Source organism: Sinohyriopsis cumingii, chromosome 1 (genome assembly GCF_028554795.1).
Source record: "Sinohyriopsis cumingii isolate HCF-2022 chromosome 1, ASM2855479v2, whole genome shotgun sequence".
Classification (NCBI taxonomy): domain Eukaryota; kingdom Metazoa; phylum Mollusca; class Bivalvia; order Unionida; family Unionidae; genus Sinohyriopsis; species Sinohyriopsis cumingii.
This window is the reverse complement of record NC_142961.1, coordinates 140,274,265-140,296,481: the sequence shown is the minus strand read 5'-3', so window position 1 is coordinate 140,296,481 and position 22,217 is coordinate 140,274,265. Positions and strand designations below refer to the sequence as shown.

The window sequence follows — 22,217 nt, the reverse complement described above, 5'->3', positions numbered from 1 at the left end:
ACTTGTCTAGTGTAATTAAAAGCAATAATGATAGAGGGTTAATTGCCTTGAGATGTACATGTACACAGAATAACAAAAGGGCAGGGACAGTTAGTACTGTACGTGTATTGTGCAGATGGGGAACAAAAATATTTTTTTCTTTCTGTTTTGCAGCAGCAGTTAATTTCTTCTGGACATCCATCATATCATCTGTTGTAATTCAACAGAAGATATGATGTATTTACTGTACAATAAATAGCTTCAAGTTTTGTATATCAATTTGATTTCATCTTTATCTATGTGGGATTTCTTCTTGTTCATACAGAAAATATCCCCACTTGTTTAACTTGTACTGGATTATGCATAAGCTGAGCACATCACATCAATAATGACTTGTAAATCACCCAAAACTACTAATCTATGTGTTTGCCAAGGCTTAGAAAAAATCTCTGCACTGATTGCTATTAATATGTGGCTTATTATTTTTCCTGGTTTTAAACAGGTATCCCTTGTAGAACTTCATTAAATACACTTGACCTGGAAGCGGAAGAGGTTTTGGCTTCAAAGGTTGTAAATCCCAAAAATTATTTCCTGTTTATTTTTAATCATTCGTATTAATTCTAAGATGGTCATGAGTATTGTCACTGTGTTCACTTTGACTAATGCAATAATGCCCACTCATCTGACTTTCAATCTATTACATTTTTGAAGCTTTAAGTCTGTACCTGTTATGTATAACCAGATTATACAACAGACAGTAAGAAAATAAGAAAAGTGCACTAATAGCAGTTTAAAAACCCAATTAATTAATAATGTAAATTGTTATTAAATACAAAATAAATTGCTACGCAGTTTCTGAATAAAGAGCCGAATTAAAATTTCATTTCTAAATTTTGTAAGATAATTAAAAAATGCATCTTCTCCAAGTCAGTGATAAAAGCTCTCTCTCTCTCTCTCTCTCTCTCTCGTGTTTACAAAGAAAGATGCATATTTTAATTCAGAAGTTGGGGCCCTGAGTGGCCAAGTGGTCTAAAGCACTCTCCGTCACGGATCACTGCCATCTCACCTCTGTCTGCGTGGGTTCAATTCTCGGGCTCGGCAAATCTGGATATGTGAGAAAGCTTGCACGTAGCTTCTTGTGGGTCGGTGGTTCTTTCCGGGGTTTTCCCGGGTTCTTCCTCCACCATTAATACTGGCCGCCATGTATAGCCTATCTTGTGCTGAAAAATGGTGTTAAACCCTATAACAACAACAACAACAACAAATTCATAAGTTAATGTTTCTTTTGATTGAATAAAATCATCAATGTGAATCAGGGCCATTATAACTTATTATTACTTTTAAATGCTTGGACCCTAAATGGGAAAATAAAAATGTTATTATATGGTTTGCTTGATACACACTGCTAGAAACAAGCTATAAATGAAAATATCAGAATTAATGGCTATGGGTCTAAATTTGTTTTTTCACAAACAAATATCTTCTAAGTTTTGGTTTTGACGAGAAGAAACATTTTCACTCAACAGTAAGTCTTTATTTTGAAACATGAAGGCATGGTCTTGACCAGTTGCTGCTAGGAACTGACCTAAATTCAAGTCATTTAAGACTTAATACTCTATTCACTTATTATGCTATGGAGTTGGAGAGGGTGTAGGCTGGGAGAGAGGGAGAGAGTGGATGTGGTACAGTTCTAAATAAATAAACACATTTAGTTATATTTGGTTTTTCATGTAACACTAGAGACAAGTTTTACATGATAATATGAAAACTTAAAATCAATGCATTTCAGTCCAAAGTTGTTTTTCACAATATAACATCTTTATGGTTTTGTGATATTTTCCAATCAAATGTAACATCGAAGCACGACTTTGAACTAGCTAGTAAGAATTGTCCAGGCTGATTGTTAGCTCAAGGCAGCTACACTAACTGGTGTAAATTGTCTGACTTCAAAGTAAGAATGTCATTCCTTGGCGGCCAGTGAATGGTGATGCATGCAGAATTGCAAAAAAGTGACAATGGAAAGTATCATTTTTCTTCATTGAAATCACACTCTTCATGATAAAAATACCCAATGGAAAAATGCAGTCAATGCAATGTACACGATTCCATGCATTCTCTCTTACAAACAATGTTATTTCCAAAGTTTATGGGTGAAGGCACGGAAGAACCTTTTTGTAGCATAGATTGTGTATCTCTTCGTATTTTAATATATGATGCCATGTGATTCTTATAGAATAAACTTCAAAAAGAGTTTTTACATGTATATCATAATGTTCCACTGTGCATGATTGTACATGTATATCATAATGTTCCACTGTGCATGATTGTACATGTACAATATAAATAGTATGGTGTTTACTTCTAAAAAAATTCCAGTTTTTTTCTATTACTGCTTTCTTTAATTTCATCAAGATGAGTCTTGGAAATAGTATGCATATAAAAGGCAACCTATGACAAATTAATAACCAGTAAACTAATAACTTTTATAAAAATTAAAAAAGAATGTCTAAGTTACCACTTGATGCAGAAGTGTAAGTAAATAATAATAACAAAAAACTGAAGTTATCACTTGATGCAGTACTTTTATGAAATTAAAAAAGAAGATCGAAGTTACCACTTAATGCAGAACTGTATGTAAATTTCTGTTTCTGTATATGCCAACTTGTACACACACATAATCAATCAATAGGATATACATCAAGGGTCTCAAACACGTGGCCCGCCAAACCGTATCATGTGGCCCACAAAATGATTAGTGTCACAAGGTGTCATGAGAGATAACAAAGGTGGTGTGGCCCTTGGGCCATCAAAAATGGCCTCATGTGGCCCTCAGGGTGGTCTGAGTTTGAGACCCCTGATATGCAATATAGCCAAGCAGTTACGCGCATTCGTCTTTATATATCCCAAGCTAGGTCACTGTTAAATACTACAAGAAATGTTACCTCTGTATAGTTAGTGCTGGTAAAGGTATGAAATTGACACTTGCATAGTCTAGTTAATGGCACTGGGGTTTCTCCCATCTGTTTTTGTGTTAACATAAGGAGCAAATACAATAGATCAACCAGGGGTGCCATACAACCCACTAAGGCTGCAATAAAATATGTGGTGGACTTCCAATAGATGAAGTGAATTTCCAGAAGACTATGGGGAAATCCACCAAACTGAGTAGGCATCCATTACTGGTAGTGGGCACTTAATCCTTTGTCCATCTGTCCATGCCGATTGGATTGATTGGGCAATTTGTAACCCACCACAGGTGTACTGTATGGTTTAAGATAGCTAAGTTACAACAAATATAAATGGGAAAGTGTGATATTCAAGTGAAAATTTTAATCACAGTGACCTGGTTTTGAAAGGTTGAGTTACTCTTCTTGAGAAGCATCCATACAAGAAACGTAGGTGAAACAGCATCCAAGATATTGATGGTACAAAGAATAGATAACTGAAAATAAATCAGTAAAGAAAAAGAAGTTTGATCACAGTGGCCTAGTTTAGGTATGGTGGAGTTGCACTGAGTTGAATCCACATACCAACTTGTATTAGTATAGGTGAAAAAGGGATGAAGATATTGAGGGTGTAAGAAATTGATAGCCAAAATAACAAATTCACATGAGCATAAAATAAGGTCACAATAGCCAGGTTTTGATATGGTGAAGTTACTCTCCTTGAGTTACAGCCAGAATCCAATTGATGAAAATATGTTAAACATTATTCCAGAAATTGATAGTGTACAACTCAAAATACAGAATTCAATAAAGCTTATAAATTAAGTCAATAGTGACTTAGTTTTGGTTTAGTGGAGTCAATCACCTTTACAAACATTCATGTGCCAATTTTCATATCTATAGGTGCCATAAGGTCCAAGTTAACAGGAGCACAATGAATCAATAGTTGAAAATACAAAAGTCACTCAAACATATAATTAGCTGATAGTAACCAAGTTTGGGTACAGTTGCTTTCCTCTCCTTGAGATCCATCGTAGGGTCTAATGATCACATATTGAAATATATAAAATTAAATCAAATTTTAAAAAGATTTATGTCAGTTACCTAATTCTGGTGCGGTTCAGTTACTCTCATTATGATGCATCCACAAGCCCATTTCATGGTCACAGGTGAAATGGAGTCCAAGATATAAAGTATATCATGGACACATTATTAACAAATGAGCAAAATGCTTGACCTCCTCCCAACTTTGCAAGGGAGGAATAATGTAATGCAGTAATCAAGACATGACATGACATGACATGACATGAAGACATGACATGACATTAAGACATGACATGAACATATTTCTGCACCCCTGGATATAAAAAAATAACTTGTAAGCAATGAGTTTAAAAAATTTTAATCATAATTTTTTTTTTAAATCTGAAGAGGAATGTTTGTAAAGTTCATGTGGTCACCCTGTAAGCAGTCAGATTTATAGAAATGTCCTTATTTTTTAAGTATGACAGGTTGAAGGAATGTACATGGAGTTAGAGCATTATCATAATCTGTCCAAATAATCAAGATCTGAAACGAACTAGAGTTACAGCGCCCACCTCGGATGCGGGAGGTCACGGGCTCAAACTCCGGCCAAGTCCTACCAAAGACTTCTAAATGTGGTACTAACAGCTGCCTCGCTACTTGGCGCTCAATATTAAGAGGTTAGTGTTAGGACTGGTCGGCTTGGTGTCAGGATAAAGTGACTGGGTGGGACATGATGCTACATGACTGCGGCACGATGCCCCAGTGCTAGACATCACTATAAACTGCCACACTGTACACATCGTAGCGATATGACTGAAAAATTGTTAAAGCAATATTTAAAAAATGTTGTAAGTCCTATTAACAAACCAAGACTTGCTACGTGTGTATACTTAAACTGATTTTCATTGGAAATTTCATGGGAAGATTAAGGACCAACTATTAATTTTTGGGGGAGGGTTGGCATTGTCTTTTTTTAGCCAGGATTTTACCTTTTTGTCTTTGGCCTGTGCATTTTTTTCAACTTAAATAATGGAAATAATGGAATATGACTATACAGCAAATTAATTACATACTGTACATCTGGATGTACTCTCAAACATTATTAAACATATTTGTACCTTACCTTTTTACTCTTTAAATTCCTCTGTTAAACTTGTCTCAAAGGGTTTTAATGGACTATTCTCAATTAACAATCCTTATGAACTATTCCACCTCAAAACTGACTTCATTCACTTGTACTACCTAGTGAATTAGTTTGTCATTGTCCCTGAGGGCCTAACTGAAAAACTGACTTGTGTCTAGATTAACACTGGGTTTTTCCTTGAAGTTAACCAGCCGTGGGCAGGTTATGTTAAATACATGGAAACCAAAACAGTCATACTTTTGGGACAAGTGTAGTAAGTAAGATTAGTCATTACAGGTAGACAATTATAATAAAACCTTATTAAAGAACTAGCTGACTCATCTGCTGACTATTCAGGTACTTATTGTGGGTGTAATGTTCTCAATTAACCATATATAATTTCAGATAGACTGGTACAATTACTAGCATTCTGGCAAGACCAGATAATACTACTGTCTTTATTTGCTTATAAGGCCAGTCCAACTGCAAACTGCACAGACCCAGATCTGCCATCACATAATGTGCCAGCAGATCTGGGTCTGTGCAGTTTGTTAGAAGTAATCAGTAGAACAAACAAAAAGACCTTGATCTACAAGTGCATTATGCTATGGCATATCAGGATCTATGCTGTTAGTAGTTGGACTTGACTAAAAAGTGAGTACGTATGGTACAGTGACAATTCTTGTTACCATATGTACTCACATATAAGCCATGTCTAACTACAAATTGCACAGTTCCAGATATGCCATTGCATAATGGGTCAGCAGATCTGGGTCTATGCACTTTGTAGGGGTAATCAGTAGAACAAACAACACAGACCCTGATCTGCTAGTGCATTATGCAATGGCAGGTCTGGGTCCATGTTATTTGCAGCTGGACCCGACTTATTAGCAAGCGTATGTATGGAAGGTTCAAAAACACCAAAGCCTGATTTACAGGTGGATGAGACAAAATTGGCTCCTATCAAGATGATATAAATGTAAAATTTTAGCAAACAGGTGATGCTTATCCAGTAATTGTTGTCTCAATGATTAAGTCCTGAACAATTTGCCAACTCATCATTTTAGTCTCGTCAAAACATTAGAACGATGGGGCAAGTGTTATTGGTCAATGGAAAAACATCCCATTAATTAAAAGAAATGTAATCATTGTGATGAAACTGAAATTAGATACTGTATAATCTCACTTACAAGTCAAATTATATACAACAAAGATCCTGATCTGCCATAGTATAATGCACCTGCAGATTAGGGTCTATACTGTTTGTTCTACTGATCACGCATAACAAAGTGCACTGAGACCCAGATCTGCTGCTGCATTATGTAACAGCTTATCTGGGTCTGTGCAGTACATGTATATATGGAGAGAGTACCAATATGTAATTTTTGGCCTCTTTTTCCAAATGAATGATTAAGAGATTAGTGTTGACCGATTGTCGTAAGATTTCAAAAGGAATTAATTATCTACACACAATGGCACAGTTCTTCATAGTCTGTCAAAATGTGTCACTTTTATCACGAAAACAATATCCTAAATTAGACTTTCTCACCCGATTTTAGATATCACAGGAACAACTTGGACAAAGCACTCTGAAAGTTCAAAGGGCCATATAAATTCAATCCACAGAGTGCTTAGAGCCCCTTTCAGGAGAAAACAGTACAACACTACGTTTTCTTTCTTAATCCAATCTGTTTACCTGATTATTATAGCCTTGAGTTTTCCAAACAAAATTTCAATGTGTAAACCTATAAGCAGTATGGTCTTTCACTGTACTCAGTGCCAAAGATTCCACTTTCCTGTCACTGCTAGCATATCTGCCAAAAACGTTACACTTATAGTCATATATTATATACCATAAGTAATGCTGTACAAGATTAGCGACTTTCAATGACTAACACCATAACTTTGATGATCACTGCCATTACAGCCAGATAGGTAATACCTATGGCCTCATATGCTTAAGTGAGATAAAAAATCATTTTAACAAATGGCATAAAAACTTTGAAGCAGCAGATAAAGAGAGGTCAGATTTTAATGTAAAGACTATAACATTTGACCTTGAAAACATAACTTATTGGACAAACAAAATCAAAACACTCTAAAAATACCAAAAGTATCAAACATTTTTACGTCTCCATTGATAATGATGTTCAACAGTGCAAACAAAATCAAAACACTCTTTTAATACCAAAAGTATCAAACAGTTTTACGTCTCCATTAATAATGATATTAAACAGTGCTAAAAAAAATTCTGATAGCCCAGTGCTCGGGGCCCTTCGAATTTCAGGTTGGGCCCATCTTGTATTCTAAAGAGGTGCCAGACTTGCAAAAAATAATTAATAATAATAATAATAATAATAATAATCAAATTTGTCAGAGAAAACATTGATCGCACTGATGAAATGCAAAAATTTATTTTAAAGAGTTGACATACCTGCTATAACAGCACAAATCTGTCAGAGAAAACTTTGATTGCACTAATGAAATGCGAAAATGTATTTTAAAGAGTTGACATGCCTGCTATAACAGGGTGCAATCTGATTAAAATCAGATTGCCACTGTCCTGCGTGAAGTGGAGATTTGATTTTAATCAAACTGTAACATGGCAGGTCATGCTAAAAACATGATTTTGTACTCCCAAACTCCCTGACATGGCTGTGTTTTGAGAAAACAATTTTCAGTAATCTTCAAAAATGGAAGAAAAAAAACAACACCATGTATATGTAGCATATATAAACTGAAAACAGTCATGATTGGAGATTATGTCAAACTATCCTTTGGGCAGTTTAACCTGTGGTAATTCAAAGGCAAAGAAGTCAGATTATAAACCACCATTTCACACATTACTTAATTTTTTGACAACTGCTAGTGAAATGTTTTTTGAAGACTGCAGTGGGTGAGCCCATTGTGCTAATTTGCATAGATATGCTCACGACATGGAACAACCCAATCGGCAAATCAAAGAGATGTTAGATGCGTGTAGAACAAAAGTTATTATATATTATTGCTTTGAATGAAATGTTTAAGCTGTATGTAGTATAGGTTTTTGACAAGTCTGTAAACAGCGACAACGTTTCTTTGAAGTTGGATTTTACTGCATTTAAAAACTGCAAAGCATGATCATTTCAACTGTTAGAATAGTGTTCAAGTGTGATTTATTTTTAAAGACAATTTAAAGCTGATTTAGGAAGCAATTAGCTCTCAATAGTGTTAGCAAAGCCCCACAAAAATGAATTTCAGATCTGGACAATGGAGTTTTACTTTGTGAAACATGCCAGTAAAAAATAAAATAAGGTGGTCGTGAGGCAATGAATTATTTGCACATAGTGCAAACAAAGTATTGACATGGATCAACTTAGTTCTGACCAGGGTGTGCTCAGAGAATCCAGAGTAGAATTTTGAACACCAGGACAATCCAGTCTCTAGTAAGTGTAGCGATGAACACTAATAACACCTATATTACTTTTAAATCCTTTAGTGAATTTATATTTGAGTTGTAGAAATTGCAACATTGTGTGACAAATAATATTAAATTAAGGAAATTTTAGGCATATGGAAATTGGGGTCTGAGCTTGTGGAATTTTAGTCTGGGCTTGTGTTTTTTTTTAAAGTCGCCAGCCCATAGCCCGTGTCAAAAAAATATTTCTTTGAGCACTGTCCAAGTAGGTAAGGTTTCATTATATTATCCGTAAGCGAAATTCGGATTAATTACAGGAAAAACAAGAAATATCGGTTTAAGTTACACGTAAACTGACCCCTGACCATGAAGATATGACCATTAACATGGAACCGAACATACCTTCTATAATAAGGTATACAACTTTGAACGCATTTTGTTTCATTCAATTGTCTCAAATTACTTAGTAATTAGAGGAGAGAGAAGAGTAATTATGTTGTACTGCCCCTTGACTTAGACCGAGAAACAAGACCAACAATATACAGCAAGACAGGTGTATCTTCCAGTTTAAGCTGCAAAACTTTCAGAAACATTACATGATGGCAAATCTGAAAACAATAAACATGCTCTTTCCGACGTGAAATGTAATTTTATAAATAAAACTAGAACAAAACTTTAGTGTTTTGTCTTGCCTGCTCAGCAGATGCCTACTCCAATACATGGGGTGGGGGAATGGAGTTTAAAATGTAGGTCAGGTTGACCTCCTTTCTGCTTGTTACGAGCCTAAAAAATACACCCATAAAGTATGATGAATGTACATGCAACAGTTTCCAGAGAAAGTGGGTTAAATGTAACAGCTAATGCTCAAAAATGATCTCTACATGAATAACAATGGCAATTCCACCAGAAAACTAATACTCAAGGATAAAGGCTACACAAATAACAATGGCAATTCCACCAGAAAACTAATACTCAAGGATAAAGGCTACACAAATAACAATGGCAATTCCACCAGAAAACTAATACTCAAGGATAAAGGCTACACAAATAACATTAGCAATTCCACCAGAAAACTAATGCTCAAGGATAAGGGCTACACCAATAACAATGGCAATTCCACCAGAAAACTAATGCTCAAAAATGATCTCTACACCAATAACAATGGCAATTCCACCAGAAAATTAATATTCAAGGATCATGTCTACACCAAGAACAATGGCAATTCCACCAGAAAGGTAATATTTATGCCACACGCTTCAGGAATAAGATTCACAGGAACACAAATGAACTTTGCAGCATATATTCAAACAGATGGACAAGGGCAACACTAAATGCCCCTCCTAATAAAAAGATGGACAAGGGCAGTACTAAATGCCCCTCCTTATGAAGATGCATAAGGTTATATTTTGTAGGTCTATATTTTAGTTTTGACCATTGTGACCACTCTGGTGGCATAAGTGGTTAGAGCATCCGACCAAGTCATACCAAAGATTTATAAAAATGGTACTAGCAGTTGCCTCACTTTGTGCTCAGCATTAATAGGTTAGTGTAAGGACTGCTCAGCCTGGTGTCAGGATAATGTGACTGGGTGGGACAAGATGCTACATGTCTGCAGCATGATGTCCCAGTGCTAGACATCACTATTAACTGCCACACTGCAGACATCATAGCTACATGACTCAAATTGTTAAAGCTATATTAAAAATCCAAAATTACACACAGTTGTGACCAACTCAACTAATCCTTTTCCAAGCATAAGGTGGAGGCCCACAGGTGACAGAGTGGTCTAGGAAATTCATCTTTACAAATCACTGCAATCTCATCCCTGACCATGCATGTTTGAGTCCTGGGCTCAACCATTATGTGAGGAAATGTGGCAAAAGGTGGGTTGGTGGTTCTACCTCCACTATACATAATGGCTGCCACATATAGCCTGTCATATGCAGAAAATGGCATTTAACCCACAAACAAAAGAAATACATAAAGGCTGTTAATTTGGTACTTTATGGTATTTACTAGACTTCAGCCGATAAGTGAACCTGAGATTAGTATAACATTCAGCTTTACATGGGCCACTGACACAAAAGTACCTGAAAGAAACCAGACCTCTTTAGGTTTATACTAAAGGAAACATTAATCACTGTAACTCTGAATACAGGGTCATAGATAAGTATCCCTGAGGCTTATATTATGTTACTAACACTAAAATACTGCCCTGAACTCAACCTATCCCTTGTTGTCAAGGAGAAATCATTACTAATTGCATACAAAATGTAATTTCACATCACTTTAAAGTTATCCAAAACTCAAATAATGTATTCTCCATATTTTAATCTACTCTATAGAACCTTGTCAGTTTTTGTGTGTGTGTGTGTGTGCGTGATTTGGATTTTTAACGTAGCTTTAACAATTTTTCAGTCATATCATTATGATGTCTGCAGTGTAACAGTTTATAGTGATGGCTAGCACTGGGGCACCATGCTGCATACACCAGGCATGATGTCCCACCAGTCACATTATCCTGACACATAACACCCGACACTTTTTGCTCTCACGTGTTTATCTGTACTGTATTAATAAAGTACGATCAGAAAAACCAAGCAACAGATGAAGGCCTGGTTATTTGTCATAGGTAATTAGAGAGTTGCTAGGTAAGGCTGACTAGCATGACAGAACTAAAAGAAAATTACCCAGAAATCTGTTTTATAAAGCTAATGTTCCTCATATACATTAGAGAGTGTTTATAAATCATTATCTGGTTCTTAATTCTGTATAACTATAATATGGGAAATATCTTTGGTCTGCTGTTATCTTTCATATTGTAATAATATTAAGATACTTTTTTTTATCTTCATCCATGTCAACATAAAGCAATTACAAAAATGTTGGACTACTGTAAGTCAAATTATTTTAGTCTTGCTAAATTTTCATACATTTAGTATAACATTGCCTATTAAGACCAACAGATGCTAAGTAATTAATAAAGTATACTTACATTACACAAGTCTTCAAAATGAAGAGAAAAAAAACCCGCAGTCACTGATTTAGTTTCCATGATATACTGATTTTCAAATTTTAGGCTCAATATACAATCTATTCCATAAAACCAATGACCAGTGACTCCCTATTTGTTGTGCCTGCCCTTTTACCTAGAACGTAAAAACAACAATTGAACACTGTCACAGAACATAATATAAACAAGAGGCCCACATGTACCTGATACTGCCCATCTGTCTTACATAACACAGCCAGTGGTATACTAAGGGTAAATGGTACCTGGAGTGACAATGATGGCCCAAATGGGTTTTGACACCCCAAGACCTCAGGCACCCCTGGCTTTGGCACACCAAGACCTCAGGCACCCCTGGTTTTGGCACACCAAGACCTCCAGCACCCCTGGTTTTGGCACATTAAGACCTCAGGCACCTCCCCCCCATTAGTAAGCTGCTCAACATAACAGAAGGCCATTCTGCTAAGAAAGCTCATGTAATATTCTATGAACACAACTCAGATAATCTATCTGACTCTCCCAAACTTCACATTATATTGGTTTTAATTACTTCAGTAATGTCTGCTATGAATTATTTCCATTGCTATGTTCTGCCTCTTGATCAAAGTCATCCAAAATCTTGATTACAGACCTATTTCCCAAGCTTTTTATTGAAAATGAACGAGAAATATAATCTCAAGATCTACTAAGGTATCAAATGCAAGGTATCTCATTTATATGCACCAATCTAACCTGTTTAAGTGAAATTTGGTCTCCAAGGTGATAAATTTAGCAGTCAGTTAGACACAGAATTACCTCATTAATATGCATAGATCTTACTTTTAATCAGACTCGTGCAAAATCCAATAACATGACACTATTTAACTAATCGTAATCTGATCAGAAATTCAGTTGCCAGGGTGTAGAGAAACATGCCAGTCTGATGCCAGGATGTAGAGAAACACTGCCAGTCTGATGCCAGGGTGTAGAGAAACACTCCAGAAATATAGTTGCCAGAGTGTAAAGAAACACGGCCAGTCTGATGCCAGAGTGTAGAAAAACACTGCTAGTCTGATACAAGGTCATATCATTAATTGGCAAAAATCTCTCTCAATGAGATCTTGATGAAATAGGCTAATGCAAAGGGGCAAATTTCTGGCGATCTATGAAAAACACATTAGTTGAGACCAGAGAACAATCAATTAGATTTATGGGGACAGGCTCGTATCAAATCGCCATACTGCCATCACTGCTAATGTCTTTTCGAGGGAAGAATTTTATTCTTAATTAAGCATTTGTTTATACAGCAGCCAGATGGACTATTAGGGACAAGGTAAACTCTGATTTCATGCTAAAACTGTCACAAAATGAGAATTTCCATTGACCAGTAGTTGCAACAAAGAAGGTCAAATTGACCCCAGATTTGGCATCTCTGGAAAAAGGCGGCAAATATACTTAATCCTGATTAGTTACACTAAATAAGGGGCGTGTTTCCCACACTAAATTTCCTAGTTTAATATCACCCACATCGAAAATTTTAATCAGTCTAAGCTTTTTCTGCAAGAAAAAACAAGTGTAAAGAAGACTCCGAGAGAAATTTGGGTGAAATTCTCTCGTAAAACTGTTGTCAAAGAGGACTGTTGTCGAAGGAAAACCAACGAACAAATTAAGCGATAGAAGCGAGGATCGTTGAAAGCAAAGGTAGTTGTGACAATTCCATGTAATTTGTTGATGCCATATATAATGCTTTGCTGAATTTATTTACTTATATTTGCATGAATTTAATTTCTATATTCGTATATCAATTTGCTTTATAAAGTATAACTGTGTTGAGTTTATGCATAGGAAGTCGTACATTGATCTTCTTTAGATAAGTTTGACGAATTGTTTTAATTTGTCATCTTGTTTGCATAAGAATTAGGTTCTAAGAATTTCATGCATTACATTAGTTAATATGATTACGAGAATCCATGTGAATTCACCGAATTTAGAAGATTTTATGTATGATTAAGGCTGAATGTGTATTTGCCGAACATGACGTAGAAGCCATGTAATGTATTTCATTTATTCACTTGTGTAAATTGAGGCTGGCTCGGAATCGTGATGCCTCGTGTGGTGTTAATGTGTGATGTTAATGCATGATGAATTAGCCATTAAACTAACTAGGGTCTTATAGGACAGGTGGAGCCAACTGATAGCCTTAGCATCTGTTTAGCACCGATTATAGTAAGATCTGAAAACGAGATGGGGATAATGCAAGCACCTGTTATCATAAACAACAGAAAATTTAGGTTGTCTCTATTTATATTTTTTAAAAGGGAGAAAATAGCTCCTGTGACATATGGTGCAACGTATTAATTCTGCAACATATTATTCTGACAAGTACAGTGAGACGTACTTATCCTCAGATCCAGGTACCTGAATCTATGTGCTACAGTGGAAGTGGAGTGAACCGAAAGGAACAGGATATGCATTCGTACAAGGCATTGACTTCGATTGTTCACTTGATCCTATGATGAACTAAATCTATCAATAAAACAGATCAGCTATTTTATTTAAATATATTTGTGTTTTTTTTGTAATTCGGTGAAAGTTTTATATCTAAAAACAGAGTATATTCCTGCTGTAATGAATTCTCACAGTTGTTTTATGTAATTGAGTAAATTGTTTATTTACATGTACGGGAGCGCATGTTGGTTTGTTCTATATATCTGTTCAGATCTCTATCTATTCCACCTATAAGTTTCACCATTTATATTTCTATTTACTCAAACTGGGCAATAATATTGAGGGTGGTCAACCTCTAGATAACAAGAACCAAATTAAGAGGACACCTTGAAAGAAGGTACAATCCGCCAACCCACACCTCTTGCAAGAAGAGGGGACTTTGTGTAAGATTTCTACAAAGTGGGTAGCCACACCATCGCTTACAGATAATCTACCCCATCTGACACTGTTTCCCTTTACCCTCAATTGTGCATCACAGACCCCCCAAGTTTTAATCTGAACTCCCGTTTTGACACCAGGGTATATTTTTTTACTCAATCTGACACCCAGTTCTGACACCAAGGGGATTTTTGACTCTCAATCTTGCATCTCTAGTGATATGCACTGCTATCAGAAATAGCCTCAACTATGCCACCATATGCGAAATCACCTAAAACTAACAAGAGTCCCTTGATGGGACTGATGCTCTACTGGCCAATTTTTTTCTCCCAGGAATCCAAGATAAGACCATAACTTCCTTTTAACTGTTGAGTGTTGAAACATCTCTGATATTCATGAGCAGTAAACCGATTGTCAAGATGGCAGCTGAGGTGGCCATATTGAATCTAAGTTCAGATTCATTTGAAATTCGGACCAAATAACATTATAAGAAATCTTTTGTTTTCAAGACAGCAGCCATAATGAATGTGAAACTGGTATCATTTTGATTTAGGACCAACAAGACACTATAACAAGTCTTCTGGTGAAAACCCCATATCACTATGACTTTCCATTTAATAAGTGCCATGTTAAAAATAACCTCTGTGACAGCAATATTGCATGTAACATCGCCTCTATTTATATTCAAGAAAAACTAGACATTGCAAGAAATCTTTCAGTGAAAACCACGCTGATATGACCATCAGTTCAAGAAAAGTGGCAATAACAAGATTTTCAAGGTGGCCACTGTGGCAAAAATATTGGATGTACTTAAACAACTGCTGTATAACTTTTAAAAAAATACCAAGTAAATTTACGTCAAATAATATTACATGTACCAGTACTTACATCATTTGTCACTGAAATCATTAACTGTTGCCATTATTTATATCAGAGGAAGACTTAAATTGCGGGATGACAAGAGGTATAGCTTTGTCTCTACATAATACAGGACTGCTCCGTTGGTCTAGTGGTTAGAGCACATGTGTCAAACTCAAGGCCCGCGGGCCACATCAGGCCCGGCATACAATTATATCCGGCCCGAGAGAATTTTAGGCAAAAATATTTTTCAATGGCCCTGCAATATAAAGTGCAAATCAAATTCCCTAATTAGCAGCCTTGCCAAACATCCAGCTCTGACAAATTGGCATAAGAGAGAAAATGGGTATGCCAATGATTTTTTATTATTAAAACTTTTTTCTGTTTTAATTTATATTAATGTTTAAAAAAGGTTTAATTTTCCACTTATTGAATGTTTATCCTGTTCGGCCCGCAACCTTACGTGTGATTTGAGTTTTGGCCTGCTGAGCAATTGAGTTTGACACCCCTGGGTTAGAGCATCTGCCTCGGATGCAGGAGGTTGCGGGTTCGAACCCCAGCCAAGTCGTAACAAAGACTTTAAAAAATGGTACTTACAATTAAGACATTAATGTTTGGACTGGTCATCCTGGTGTCAGGATAATGTGACTGGGAGGGACAACATGCTACATGTCTGCGGCATGATGCCCCAATGCTAGACATCACTATAAACTGCCACACTGCAGACATCATAGTAATATAACTGAAAACTTGTTAAAGCTACATTAAAAATCCAAATCACACACACATAATACAGACTTTTGCAGATATTTTATCTGATTTCACAAAAATGGAGATTTTGTCTTTGTGATATATATTACTGACACATTGTTCAAGAAAACAATTTCTTTTGAATTCCTGCATCTAATTATTTTCCAAATTTCTTCTGGGATAGAAAAATATAAAATTGTGGGCTAATTAAGGCAATTCATCATAAAAAGAGTAGATATCTGGTTCATTTCTACCAAGAGCCCCGGGTGGCTAAGTGATCTAAGAACTTGCCATTACCAATTCAATGACTCACTCTTCTTTCCTCATGGGTTTGAGTTTCAGCTCAGCCAATATGGGTATCCGAGAAAGCTTGCCAGTAGCATTCCATGGGTTGGTGGTTCTTCCTCCACCAAATATAATGGCCACCATTTATATAGCCTTTCATAAACAGAAAAATGGCATTACAGCTCACAAATCAAATCCAAGCTACCAATATCCATACTGCTTTCTTCATGATGATTGTCCTCCCTATATGCATACAATGGTCAAGATTTGTTTTGTAAAACCTCAGTGGTCACTGTCACATCATCTTCACAAGACATGGTAACTATGGAGCTTAACAGAGGCTCCCTAAAAACAGTGACCATTGTGGATGCTCTAAAATATTATAGTTACATTACGTAGGACTTCCAACAAAATTTATAGCTACATTACCTAGGACTTCCAACAAAATGATAGCTACATTACCTAGGACTTCCAACAAAACATTACAGCTACATTACCTAGGACTTCCAACAAAACATTATAGCTACATTACCTAGGACTTCCAACAAAATATGATAGCTACATTACCTAGGACTTCCAACAAAATTTACACACATGGTCAAATCTGAATTAATACACAGAATACAATGCTGCTTGGTAAATTTAGAGCAAAAATAATACATACCATATATACTCATTTATAAGACAAGTCCATAATTATCAACATAATTATCAACACTTTTCAACCAAATATATTAGAAAAATTAACAATAAACATGTATAAAAAATAACTACATACAGTATATCATTCATTAATTTCAAAAATAAGCTTACACACATATTATCTTGATTCAACTAATTTTCTGTGTAAGGTTTTACCTGTTCTCGAATTGAAGATGCACACAAAATACCTGTAAATACAGGTGAGGTCCTGCTAAAAGAGATGACACAGTGAAATTGACTACTGTAAAATTCTGGGTCTGTATACATACATAGGATGAATAATGGGTGATAAAACCTTTAGTTGGGAGAAATGTATAGCTTGACTGCACTTACAATACTGGCTTATTTACAACCCTAAAATTTCCAAGAGAAGAATGCTTGAGTGGGACTGAAGGTTATTTCCTTGATGAAATAGCATGCTTTGAACAAGTATGCCTACTTTTATTCCTTCGAGTGAAGAGGGAAGGAGCTATTGGATATTAAACAAGACAACACAAGTTCACATTTAAATTGAGGAGATCTAAATCAACACAGCTCTAAGTGAGCAGTTATAATATCTCTGTATAAATTGACGTATGGTGAGATACACTTGTAAATAGTGAAAATTAACCCCTCTGCCAGTCTATAGGATGTAAAATAGACCTTATTTGCATGTATGTAGGTTTAAAGAGCCCACTAATGGAGGCAATCTTTTTGCCCTGGGATGCATGTCAAAAGAGCCCACTAATGGAGGCAATCTTTTTGCCTTGGAATGCATGTCAAAAGAGCCCACTAATGGAGGCAATCTTTCTACCCTGGGATGCAGTCTGTGATGATGTTCTGGATGAGGTCCTAAATGTTTTGCTATAAAGTACAGTTTTCTATCACAGTACAGTTTTATCATAGTACAGTTCTATATCACAGTAGTTTTATTAATTTTATTGCAGTACAGTTCTATATCACAAATCTGACTAAGGGAGTTCACTCTTTTTTGCCTTTTTTCCATGTTCTGTATACCTTTTTGTGGGTAGTTAAATTTACTTGGCAGCATGTAGCCATGAATGTGTTGATATGCCATTCAAATATGTACATGCTTAAACAAATGTGAATATTCATACCCTCCATATTCTGTGTATTGTGGCAAGAAATGTGATATGCATGCATACAAAACAATTTTTCTCTTGTTCAAAGGAATGTGTGTGCAGTGTATGCATGTCCATCTACGTGTGTGAGAGAAAATAAAGGGCAAAGATGGATAGCCCTACAAAAAATACAGTTTAGAGCTGCATAAACCCTCTCTCCTATATTTGCAAAATTATAGTCCTTCAAACATTTTGTATTTTTTTTATTAAACATTTTCCACCTTGTTGCCCAAATATATATTTGTGCAAAAGAAAAGACTTATATTTAGGAAGTGGATGACAGGACGTTAAGTTTAATGTTTTGCTGATTTTGGCTAACTATTATATTTGCAATTGTATTTTCAATATGCATGATCCTTCCATTTTTTAAGCAAATATATGAAAAACAAAACACTGCAAAATATACTGCTAATTTGTTTCAAAAATGGCCATCAATCACGAATATGTATTGATATGTAACAGCCCTGGAAAACAGAAATAAAATACTAGACACCGTATACTTGTGATGGTGTTCTTTCATTTTTCAAAACAAACTTGATAATTTGACTGAAATTTTGTTTTCCTGCAGATGTAATAACATTTAAATGATCATTTTTTGAAAATAAATAACTTTACATTAAGTATTTGTGTGTGTGTTTGTGTAAGATTTAGATCTTCAATATAGCTTCAACAATTTTAATCATATCGCTACGATGTTTGCAGTGTGGCAGTTTATAGTGATATCTAGCTCTGGGGCATCTGCCACAGACATGTAGCGTCATGTCCCACTCAGTCACATTATCCTGACACCAGGCAGACCAGCCCGAACACTTACCTCTTAATGATGAGTGCCAAGAAAAGCAGCTGCAGTACCATTTTTATAAGTCTCTGGTATGACTTGGCCTGGGTTCGAACCCGCAACTTAGGAATATGCTCTAACCATGTAGACCAACACTGCAGTGGGATTTAGTACCTCAGTTAGTACCTTAGCGTAATATTCTTATTTATCATGTATAACCACTGTTCTTTTTCTATCAATAATTTAACTAAATATCACCAACAATGGAGATATTCTATTCTTGGCTGTTGTAGCTGTTGTACAAATAATGCACGTGATCCATACCAACAACAGTTCTTTATGAATTATATAACTACTTAAAGTTTTCTATGGATACTACAGGATGCCTTAGTAACATATAGGTATTTTTAGCAACACATATTTTTGTTTGTTTTACATATACATAGGTAGTTTTTGTAATACATAAGTATTTTGATTTACATATTTAGTACCTCCAGCTTCTTTAATAAAATCCAAGAATGGTCAGTGGTCAGTAATAATATCAGGTACAGCCATTAGTTTTGGGTTTATTGTCAAACATTAGTTATTTACTTGACCAAATAAGGAAGGAACTGTATCAGAAATAACCTCTACTGAAAGTAATGACATTTACTACTTCATTCATTTGTGAATGGAATCAAAGTAAATGTAAGATTATTTTTCATCTTAGCTGTGAAAATTATTTAAAAATATGCATCTACAAACTGTCATTATTGGCAAAAACTGAGTTGCTTTGGACAAGCTAAAAAGAAGATTTGGAATAGCTGGACTTAGGATTACAGTTGTCCTGAACATCAGTGCTTAGGGATTATCTCAGCTGTGCCCACAGATATAGTGAAACAAGTTGTATCCATGCCCATAAGTACCAAATCCTGTTAATATCAGTTAAAGCAGAAAATAAAATATTGCCACCCCTAGCAAATCTTTCAGGAAGATGACCACATTAAATTCAAAACATACAGAGTACTAAAGACTATTTTGATAACACCAGTCTGGCACTCAAATCTACCATCTACTCAGGACCTGTATAAAAATATATGGTGTAGTTAAGAAATTGTGAAGAAACGGTAGGTGTGCAAATTTAATAAATAAAAAACTATACTTGGAAAAACGCAACAGATTTCCCAAAATATTAGAAGAAAGATTGCTCCAATCCAACATCAACTTTGTACTATGAGATGCAGCGCCACTTAACATGACAACTGTGGAGTGTAGGAAACGGATGTTTTATGAAAGTCTGCTAGGATTCATTAGTGTCTCTAAGAATATCCGGCAAGTGGTTCAGTACATTCATTTAAAGCATCTGGAAAATACACAACACAGATAGGGTTATATTTCAATAGATGGATCAGATGAATCAACTTTAATGTTGAGGTGGTTCGATAAAGACTTTCACCTTGTTCAGTCCTTGTTACATTAGCAAACAGAGTTCTTGTTCAAATAGGTGCAAAATTTTGCTCATAATGGCATCTTGACAGTTACAATCAGTGAAATGTCTTACCTAATAAAAATAAAGTTCATGACCTAATAAACTTTTTTTCAAGATTCATGGTAACAGATGACTTCAACCTGGCTGCCCCCCCCCCCCCAAAAAACCCTACATTGTAACAAATTCTAACTGCTGGTGGTTCCTAGATTTGGCAGCTGCCAATAGAACAAACAATATAATTTACTGACAAGTAAATTGAACATTATGTACTGACCAAGCAAACTGACCATTATGTACCAACAAAAAAATAAACTGACCTTGTATTATCGATATATACCTTTGAATTGACCCCTAAAATATATAGTTGTAATGGTGCCTCACCCAAAACATTGGTGACCACAAAAGAATAAATGATCACTTACTATGGTGTGAAGATATGAATGACTGTGCTCTCCCCATTTACAGGCATTGTTTCAAATGATTTCGAAATGTTCTGAACCTTTTTGGTCAATGTATGGTGAAGTTCAATGAACAATAAAAATGTTTATTCATTGAAATTGTTTTAATCCTTTATTTCTTCTATATGAAAAAATACAATTTATTACATTATCCAAAATATGGTTTGTTCTAGTGGCAGTTTATTATATTTTATTTATTTATTAATAACTATCTAAATGAAATCTAATTGTCGGCAATTAAAATTAAATACAATCCTCATTTTCAATCACTGAGACAAATTACATAGTTTAATAAACAAACTCATGTTATGAACTTCCAGTACCTGTAATATTTGGTTTATTAAATTGGTATGTGACAGGTAACGAGTCATAGAGATACAAATTGGGTTTCATTTAATTATTTTATTAACCACTTATTCTGATGTTTGCAATTTCTGTAGCACAGACTTCTGAAAGAGAAATCAGTACATCATGACAGTAAGTATAATACAGTTTTATACCCTTACAATAAGCGTGTGCACATGTGTAAAATTGGGGACATGTACGTCTATGCATGTTCAAGTTCCCTGCACAGTATGTCTGTGTACATGTATGGAGCACGTATATATCTGGAGGGAAAAAAAAACAAACCTTACCATTCAACATTCTATGTTAAGAAGACACTAACAGAGGCAACTTACAAAATAAAGAGATGGGCTAGGTACACAAAAATTGTTACATGACCTTTTTTTTTTTCTTTTTTTCATTCTTCTGGTACGACTGTTGTCGTGTCAAAAGAAAGGCCGAGAACAACTTGTTGGTCTGGGTCGGGTGCTCAGCAACTGAAAATTCTGGGCCTACAAACACTTATACAAATCAGTTACACTGGTATTGAGTAGAATAGTAGAAACTTTAATGCAAAATCCTAACACGGAAAAATAATACACAAAAGTCTGGTAGGTACTAAATGGGTATTAAAACCAACATGACACACATTGTCTATGACATTGATTGAGAACGATGTGACAGTCATGTGATAACATTGGACAGAAATATTCTAATTTGTATTGTCTCACCTTGCCGATATAATAATTCCTTCATTAACCTGATGGGTGTTGTGTATGTTCAACTTGTAGTTACAGTTACATGGAAAGTTATTTAAAACAGCGTTACCTGGCGCTCAAAATCAAAACAATGCCATATGCCATTCACAAAAGTAGGTCGAGACATGTCTTTCTAAGGGAGATTACTATAACATAATGAAATATAAAATTCCAACGGCTTAACGTACTTGTCTCCCGTACGTCATCATATCCAAGATACTTAAAAGAACAACGTCATTCCCCGCCTTCCATTTCAATATCCTTCTTGTGTTTTTTTGTTGTGTTTTTTTTTTCTTCAAACCACTCATCTAACATTTTTCAACTTGTTCTTATGTTTTGATCTGGCGAGTATCGTGTTGTAAATACGAAA

At 35.4% G+C, this 22,217-nt stretch overlaps 1 protein-coding gene across 1 annotated transcript in view; it reads right to left on the bottom strand.

Annotated features, from left to right (window-relative positions):
• Window positions 1–21,964, bottom strand: part of LOC149808015 (uncharacterized) — a 111,783-nt gene extending 89,819 nt beyond the window's left edge. The window contains exon 1 of the mRNA XM_089972536.1: window positions 21,821–21,964. The gene's annotated coding sequence lies outside the window, so the exon portion shown is untranslated. The remainder of the gene's footprint in view (window positions 1–21,820) is intronic.
• Between the last annotated feature and the right edge of the window lie 253 nt (window positions 21,965–22,217).